Source organism: Hyaena hyaena, unplaced genomic scaffold (genome assembly GCF_003009895.1).
Source record: "Hyaena hyaena isolate Hyena2069 unplaced genomic scaffold, ASM300989v1 scaffold_82, whole genome shotgun sequence".
NCBI lineage: Eukaryota > Metazoa > Chordata > Mammalia > Carnivora > Hyaenidae > Hyaena > Hyaena hyaena.
The window spans coordinates 2,538,537-2,548,157 of NW_024080713.1; the positions used below are offsets into that span (position 1 = coordinate 2,538,537).

General features: G+C 46.8%; 1 protein-coding gene across 1 annotated transcript in view; it reads right to left on the reverse strand.

Moving 5' to 3' along the window:
- DENND2A (DENN domain containing 2A) overlaps positions 1 to 9,621 on the reverse strand; it is a 106,936-nt gene that overhangs the window by 60,935 nt on the left and 36,380 nt on the right. The gene's annotated exons all lie outside the window — the stretch shown is intronic.

The window sequence follows — 9,621 nt, forward strand, 5'->3', positions numbered from 1 at the left end:
GTTCATGGCTTCTTTTCACTTTTACTTTTCTGGGCTTTTTAAATATTCTGCAATGTTTCCAGGGCATACATTAATAATCAGAAAGGAGCAGTGATGGCCAGTTCAGAGTGGACCAGAGGCCTGGGCACCTCCTCACTTCTCTCACTCAGTGGTTATTATCAGAATGAAACCTGGAGACCAGCTGAGACACCCCTTCTCCCTCCCACCCTCCCCCTGCAGAGATCTGTGCAAATGTGGGTAAAGACAATCAGTAAGGATGATAAATAAATGGCTGTCACCCCCACCCCATCCCTACATCCTCAGAGGCTGTCTCTTTCCTGCTGGTGTTGACCTAATGCAAAGTGCAGCTCCCACCCCCAACAAACACAGTCACTCCCCTTGAGTTTCTATGATTTCTGTAGCTTTACTGAGCATTCAGAAAGTCAGGAGGTAGACCATACTGTGGAATGTACAAACCATCAGCCCCCTCACCGGTTCATTCCTCCTCCCCCTTTTTCCTCCTCTCTCCCTCTCCGTCTCCAAAGTAACACACAACTTCCCCGCAGTTGGACCGGAACAGCCCTGCCCACTCAGGCTCCGGACGCTCATCTTCTCCATCCAGTGGACTTGTCAGGAACTCGTGATGAATGGAAATTAGTCCACACACACTCATGACAGCACACCCCCCAGCTGGCCTGGACTTGGTCAGAGCCCTTCACTCCTCCTGGTATAGGATGGTCACCAGGAGTCACGGCTCCTTCCTCTGTGCACACGTGTCCAGCACAGTGTCCTGCTCACGCTCGACAGTAAACACGCTGACTACTGAGAAGTGTATCATGTCTTTGCTCCTTCACCCACGCTTCCCATCTCTCTGCCCCTGGGGAAGGTGCCTTCTGGTGGCTCCAGGATTAAACAGACCTGCACACAGATCCCAGATCCTTCGTTCACAAGCCTTTTAACCTGGGATGAACCACTTAACTGGGGTGAAACTCTTCGTCATGACTTGAAAACCAGTAATTATCTCATAGGATTGCCCAAAGAATAGAAAAGAGAATGTAAAGTCCTTAGCAGCTAACAAACACACAAGTGTTAGCTAATACTAGTACCGTGCCGTGCTATAATTACTTCCGTAGCAAATGTTTTACGTTGAACGTGAACTGTGTGAGAAGGCACCGTGCTCAGGGTTCAATAAATGAGGAGTGACTAAAGAAGTCATTGTCCCTGCCTCAGAGAGCTTACGTTCCAGGGAGGAAGACAGACGTTCAACCAGAGCACACACAAATACATCGAATAATAAGCTGTGTCAAGCTCAGTGACGGAAAAGAACAGGGTGCCGCAAGTGAGACTATCAAGGAGGACTGGACCTAGGCTGGGGATGCGTCAGGGGACGTCTTGCTGCCAAAGTCGCTCATTAAATCAGAGACCAGAAGCGTATGAAGAAAGACCTCGGGTGGGGGGAAGAGTGGTCCGAGAAGAGGGAAGGGCGCCTGTGAGGGTCCTGCGGCAGCAGACAGCTTGGCGCATTTGTGGGAAAGGCACACAGATGTTGGGCAAGGCGGGATGCAGGGGACACGGCGGTGAGTGTGGAGGGAGGAGATGGCAGAGCCAGGCAGACTCCATATGCCTGCTTTCCAAGCTTCGGGGACTTCTTTCATTTTATTTTATTTTTTTAAATATTTATTTATATTTGAGAGAGAGAGCGAGAGAGCAGGGGAGGGGCAGAGAGAGAGGGAGACACAGAATCCAAAGCAGGCTCCAGGCTCCAAGCTGTCAACACAATTTTAAAAACTCTTTAAAAAAAAAAATATATATATATATAGGGGCACCTGGATGGCTCAGTCGGTTAAGTGACCGACTTCGGCTCAGGTCATGATCTCACGGTTCGTGGGTTCGAGCCCCGCATTGGGCTCTGTGCTGACAGCCAGCTTAGAGCCTGGAGCCTGTTTCAGATTCTGTGTCTCCCTCTCTCTCTGATCCTCCCCTGCTCATTCTGTCTGTCTCTCTCAGAAATAAATAAAACATTAAATATATATATATATTTTTTTCTTTATGCTTTAAATGTAATTTCTATACCCAACTTTGGGCTTGAACTCAGGACCCCAAGATCAAAAGTCGCATGCTCTACAGGCTGAACCAGCCAGGTGCCCCAATGTTTAGAAATTTTTAAAGCAATTTGACGGAACAAATTTTTAAAAGACAACTGAGGCTTGTACATTGTTGTCTCATTTCATTTCTCTGGAAATTCCTTTTTATTGTATTTTACAAAAGTATTGTTCAGCAAAGGATTGTGAACACGGGCACACAGGCCCCCCCACCGGGGCTTGAGGAGCTGGGTGCGATGCTGGCCCCAGGCCACTTCCCCTTCTCAGACAACTTCCTGTGTCTTTGCTGGTGGCTCTCTTCCTCTTTCTCTCCCTCTTTCTGGGCTTTGGGCCGTTCCCAAGGTTTTTCCCCTTTAGTCTCTAAACTTGAGTATCTCTACATCTGAATTCATCACCCCTAGTCTCCACCTCACCATCCCTTCCCTTATGAACCTGAACTCAGCATTTAGGGCAGGAACACAAAGAAGGACTGAGCTTCCAGCTTCCAGCCTGGGTCCCCAGGGCCTTCAGTCAGGCCATGAGGCTAGAACTGTCACCTGCGCCCTGAGGTGCCTGAAGCACTCAAAGAAGCTCATGCAGCCAAGGAAGGGCTAGCTCTCCATGAGCCCTTTCTTCCTCCCCTTGAGGCGTCCAGACAGGAGAGGAAGGACTGAGCTTCGGAGCTCTCATAGATGTGCTCTAGGGGCTTGGGAAGCAGGTCTGAGCTATCTTCTCTACAGACGGGATGGCACTGTGCTGTGAGCCCCCAGTGAACACTCCCCAGGAGGGGACGCCCTTAGCCCAGGCTGCTATGAGCCAGGCAGCTGCTTGGGGATGGACAGACGTGTGGTGGTCTGCAGCCCAGAACAGAGTGAAGTTACTGGCCTAGAGTGGGCCACACAGCTCCTGGGTTTCCTCCACTGGGCTACGCGGATCCTGGTAGCTTGAGCCCCCGCACGCACACTGCCTAGATGTGGTAGGGAAGGTGCAAATTATTCAGACGCCACAGAATCATTCACTTGACACTTATTGAGTATTAAGTCTTAACTCGGATTAGCGCATTCAAACTTTGCAACACCCTTGTAAAGAATTGCTATTATTATACATGTATGTATATGAGGAAACAGACACAGGGGCACCTGGGTGACTCAGTCGGTTAAGCATCTGACTTCGGCTCAGGTCACGATCTCGAAGTTCATGAGTTCCAGCCCCACACTGGGGTCCTCACTGGCGGTACGGAGCCTGCTTAGGATTTTCTCTCTCTGCCCCTCCCCTACTTGTGTGTGCAAACTTTCTTTCTCTCAAAATAAATGAATAAACTTAAAAAAGGAAACAGAGAGAGAGAGAGTTCAGATAAATTGCTCAAGGTCACACAGGGAGAAAGGGGCAGAGCCAGGGTCAGAAGCCAGGAAGTCTGGTCAGTGTCTGGTGCTCTCAACAGCACAGGCACTAAGCACAGCATGGAAGTTAAGTCAACGCAGGAGGAAAGCTGTGGTCACAAAAAGGTCTTAAAACCTTTATTTACATATTAACTTTGAGAAATAGGAAATTTCAAAAGGCTAATGATAACCACATCCAAATTGGCTTTTTTCTTGTTTAAACACTTCCACATTCGTTCCACATCCAGCCCATATGTTTAATGCGCACCTTCTGGAGGCTGAGCTGAGCTCACAGCTAGCGGAGAAGCAAAGGCCAGAAGTCCTGGCCTTCGGGGAGCCCAGAGCCTGGTGAAGGGGCATAACCTCCTCCCAGCCTGAGTTTGCTTCCTCGGCCTTCAAATTATCAGGTGATTGTGGTACTTTTTAGTTTTAGAGATTCCGGAATGATCCAATTCGCCCACTGAAGCTTCCTGAAGTGGGTTACAACTTATGTAATATCCCAGTTTTTTTTTAATGTTTTTTATTTCTTTCTGAGAGAGAGAGAGAGACAGCGTGAACAGGGGAGGGTCAGAGAGAGAGGGAAACACAGAACCTGAAACAGGCTCCAGGCTCTGAGCTGGCTGTCAGCACCGAGCCTGACGCAGGGCTTGAACCCACGAACCGCGAGATCATAACCTGAGCCGAAGCTGGACGCTTAACCGACTGAGCCATTCAGGCACCCCTCAAGTAGTATTCTGAAGGATACCTGTGACTTTTCCATGTTTTTGTCAATGAAATACTAAGTTAAGAGCTCATCCCACATCTCCATTCGAATGACCCGTGGGAATCTCAAAATCAATAAATCCCAAACTAACTCATCCTTCTAGTGCCCCCCCCCACCCCCATGAGGACCAGCTTCTCAGCAAACACCTTCGCCTTCTGTCCGAACGCTCATGCCTTACACCTGGGAGTCCTGTCCAAACCCCCTTCTCCATTGACACTTGCATCTAACCAATTCACAAGAGTTCTGCTGGCAAAGTATTCCCAGTATTCCCCGCTTCTCTCAGCCCCCACAGCAGCAACACCCCAGGCTTACCCCCCCACCCCCGGCTTACCCCCTACCGCCTCACACCTCCTCCCACCCCACAGTTACCCACCCTGTCTGGTGAACTTTTTGCAAATGCAAATCCGGTCGGGGCTCTCCCCTCTTAAAATCCTTCCCTGGTGTGTGGGACTATTCGGAAGCGGGCTCCAGAGGACCCGGAGGCCTCAGCTCACACCCTTCCTGATACCTCTGGCCACACCCCTGCCTTTCAGGGCCTCCTGCACGCTAGTCTTTCTTGCTCTGGGACATTCACTTGTTTCTCAAACTGAATCCATTTCCCACCTTCCTTTGTGCCTGGGAATCTCAGGCCTCAGTCTGAGCGCCACTTCCTCCCCGATCTGGCCCTGTTTCCATGACAGGCTAGATAAATACCCCTGCGGAACATTCCCAAAGCGCCATGGGCTTCCTTGCGGCACTGAGCGTGGTTACAGGTACATAACTGCCTAGTTGTGTGCTTCTGTTACTAGTCCGGAAGGTCCATGAGGCCAGGACTCAGTTCATTTAGTTCACTGTTATGTTCTAATACTACACAGGTGCAGGATAAATGTTTGCTGGTTGAATACGTGAATGAATATTTACATTTTTTTAATGTGTATTTATTTTTGAGAGACAGCGAGAGAGCACAAGCAGGAGAGGGGCAGAGAGAGAGGGAGACACAGAATCTGAAGCAGGCTCCAGGCTCTGGGCTGTTAGCACAGAGCCGGATTCAGGGTTTGAACCCATGAACCACGAGATCATGGCCTGAGCCGATGTTGGCCCTAAATAAATGAATATTTTATTTTATTTATTAAAACAATTTTTTTAAATGTTTTATTTATTTCTGAGAGACAGAGAGAAACAGCATGAGCAGGGGAGGGTCAGAAAGAGAGGGAGATACAAGATCTGAAATAGGCTCCAGGCTCTGAGCTAGCTGTCAGCACAGAGCCTGATGCGGGGCTTGAACCCACGAACCATGAGATCATGACCTGAGCTGAAGTCGGTTTTCTTAAGAGTTAATTTTTAGCCAGTTGTTTTGGACACATTTCACAGCCACCTTGAGTTGCCACAGATTCTCTTCTTGCCTCCGTCTCCAGTGACCACATGCAGCTCTTCCCCACATCCCACCAACTTTCGGGAAGGGCGAGCACACCATCAGGTGATGAGAGTGGAGGCTAAGTGGGAGAATGCTTATGTTAGCTCAGCTCACACCTCCATCAAGTGCTACTGCTACGCATGTTGGGTTTCTGCTTATCGCTATCCCGAATCTAAAGTGGAAACGCTAGTAGAGAAACCATCTCTATTCACCATTATGTCTAGCGTCCAACCATTTCCACTCCCACTGGGAAATAAGACATGACATGGGGCGCCTGGGTGGCTCAGGTTAGAATCTCACGGTCCTTGGATTGAGTCCCATGTTGGGCTCTGTGCTGGTGCATGGAGTCTGCTTGGGATTCCCTCTCCCTCTGCCCCTCTGCCTGCTTGCACAGGCACATTCATTCTCTTAAAAAAATTATAGGGGTGCCTGGGTGGCTCAATCAGTTAAGCATCAAACTTCATCTCAGGTCATGATCTCGTGGTTCATGGCTTTGAGCCCCAAATTGGGTTCACTGTTGATCCTGTATCAACATTTTTTAAAAATGTTTATTTACTTTTGAGAGAGAGGGAGACAGAGTGTGAGTGGGCAACGGATAGAGAGAGGGAGACACAGAATCCAAAGCAGGCTCCAGGCTGTCAGCACAGAGCCCAACGTGGGGCTCGAACTCACGCACTGAGAGATGACCTAAGCCAAAGTTGGACGCTCAACCAACTGGGCCACCCAGGCGTCCCTGTACTCTTCATTCTTATCTCTTTGTTTTCTAATGCAACTGACATTAAATAAAGAATTTATAAAATCAAGCTTGTCTGATGCTTTCAAAGTAACTTTTGCCCTGTCAAATTAAACAATTTGCTCCTTTGGAGATTTGAAACACTCTGTTTTTAGGCATGGCAATGAGAACTGCCTCATGGATGTCATGTTGACTGGAACAGACTCGTAATGACAGGGACAGACCACCATATGGCTGGTAAGTGAACACAGGCACTGGGTGAGGGCTGCTGGCCAGCCAGATGACTGGGGACCCCTACCAGTCCTACAGAAGATGGAAATGATGACACACAGAAGGTGTATGACTTGGTAGCCATATAAAGACCCAGGCTTCCTGTCCTCAAAAAGTTCTGCAAGTTGTACGCTAAAGCCCCGAGGAAAGGCTGAATCTATGCAATGCCAGAATAATGTTGAAAAGTTGAAATTTTGGTCAACATAGTTATTTGGCTTCGTAAGGATTTAAAAACTCCGTCATGGGATGAAATTAAACTGAAATTAAAAATCTGTATTCCAGGGGCACCTGAGTGGCTCAGTCAGTTAAACATCTGACTCTTGATTTCTGCTCAGGTCATGATCTCATGATTTGTGAGTTTGAGGCCCGCATCAGGCGCTGTGCTGACAGTGTGGAGCCTGTTTGGGGGATTCTCTCTTTCCCTTTCTCTCTGCCCTTCCCCCACTCATCTGTGAATGCTCTTTCTCTCTCTCTCTCAAGTAAACAAACTTAAAAAAAATTGCATTCCAGTTAAAACATTTTGGGGATACAGATACACGTCAATTCAGGATGCTGCTTACACTTAAAAAATAGTCACTTTCCATGTTGCACGTAGGCCTTCAGGCCTTCCTGCCAGAGTTATTCAGTCCCGCCACATGCCACACACAACCGAGGTAATGGTGCTGTAGAAGCCTTATCTTTGCAATTTCCTGACAGTTAAGGGTTTCTCATTTCCCATTTCAGGATTGAAGGCATAAGTCCTTGCATTTAATTTCCTGGGGCTTTAGAGAAATGAAGAAAGGAGGAATGGGAGAGAACAAGAACACAGGAGAAGGGATAGAGAGAGAGAGAGGAAAAAAAAGAGAATGTCAAGAAAAAAGACATTTTCTCAAACTGAGAATCTCGGTCCACTGGTTTGGCTCCTGCAGGAGTGGGCTCGTCGGCCTATGAAAACAAGCCGCATACGTTCTCTGTAGTGCACAGCCTGGCCATGTAATTCTAAACCCTCCTAACCTCAAACTCCTTAATCATTTCTTTCTTCGGCCTTGGCTTGGCTCTCCCGCCTCAGAGAGGACAGTAAGTCAGCCAAATTCTGGGTTGAGCCTCTCTTTTATTTTTTTTAAGAGATAGGACCACAATAAAGAGCACATTTTATTATTATTTTTTTAAGTAGAAAGTGAACATTTTGCCCTGATCAACCTCATTGTACTATTTTAAACAAAAGGGAAAAATCCAAAGCCAAAATTCTTAAACACAGCTGATACAACCATAATCAAACTGGCCAAGAAAAATTTCATCTTTGGACTGAAACTAAGTAACTTTAGCTGGTTTTAAAGAGAATGCTGGAAGGCTGAAAAGAGCAGATGGTAGCTATGAGAGAAAAGATAATGGGAATAACTGTTCACCAGGTTGATCTGTCTGCCCAGTGAGGACACAGAGGAAAGACTCCGATTTCCCAGAACCAACCAACCTGCCCCTGGGAGAGAGGGGGCCTTTTTTTTTTTTTTTTTAATGTTATTTATATTTTGAGAGATAGAGACAGAGAGCAAGTGAGGGAGGAGCAGAGAGAGAGACATACACACAGAATCCAAAGCAGGCTCCAGGCTCCGAGCTGTCAGCACAGAGCCAGACATGGGGCTTGAACCCACAAACTGAGATCATGACCTGAGTCAAAGTTGGACACTTAACCGACTGAGCCACCCAGGCGCCCCAAGGGAGGGACCCTTTTGGGAGGAACAGCCCAGAAAGGGCACAGAAGAGCTTTTGTCACAACACACTGCGGGCATGAGCTGAGAGGTCACCAGAGTACTCAGACACCTGGGCTTTGGCACTGGTTTGGGAAAGGATTTGGAACTGGACACAGGTACGAGTTTGCTCAGAACATAAACAAGGAAGCTCTAAATTCTTCTATAGATCCTACATACTGAGGACACTAAAGCCTGGTGAAGACTGGTCCTATTTATGGAATAGTGATACAAAAATCTTAAATAGAATGATAAACCAGGACCAAATGGGAGTTCATCCCCAAAATGTAAGAATGGGTTACTATTAGGATATAAAGTCATTGCTCATAGGTCAAAGGATGGGAGCCATATGATCACACAAAGCTACTGAAAGTAATCTGACAAAATCTAACGTTCAATTCTAATTTTTGAAGCTCTTAGTAAAAAAGGAAGTATAGATGAAAACACCTTGATTACATAAACAAGAATCTGAAGCAAGGGTGCCTGTGAGCCGAACACCAGCAGTGTCACCCTTACAGTTAGGGAAGACCCAAGGCTGTCCCCCATCATCAGCACTGTTACTTAACACGGCTCTGAAAGCAGTAGCCTGTGTGACTAAGAGAAAAAAAATTCAGAGATATTTAAAAGAAAAGGCAAAATGATAACTCTTTGCAGACAATATTATATACATAGAAGATCGAAGAGAATCAGCTGACAAACTATTAAAACAATACAAAATTTCTTTAAGGGGTCTTTTAAGAGAATAACATACAGGGGCGCCTGGATGGCTGAGGTAGTTACGTGTCTGATTTTGGCTCAGGTCACACATTTGTGAGTTTGAGCCCTGTGTCAGGCTCTGTGCTCAAAAACGAATGAACATTAAAAAATAAGTAAATAAACTGGGGGTGCCCCTGTGGCTCAGTCGGTTAAGCGGGAGGCTTTGGCTCAGGTCATGATCTCGCTAACTGTGAGTTCGAGCCCGGTGTCAGGTTCTGTGCTGACCGCTCAGAGCCTGGAGGCTGCTTTGGATTCTGTGTCTCCCTCTCTCGGCCCCTTCCCCGCTCACGTGCTGTCTCTCTCTCTCTCAAAAATAAATACACATTTAAAAAAATTAATAAAATAAACTAACATTTTGTGTGTGTGAAATTTGATAGTGACATATAGAACATTTAGAACGCTACATGCAAGAATAGTCAGGATATTTTTGAAAAAAGAGGATAATAAGGAAACAAATAAGGTGGTTATAATTACTATAAAGGTGAACAGTTGGTCACTTTTTTGGGTGTATGACAGGATAGTGTATTTAATTTTTTTTTTTTT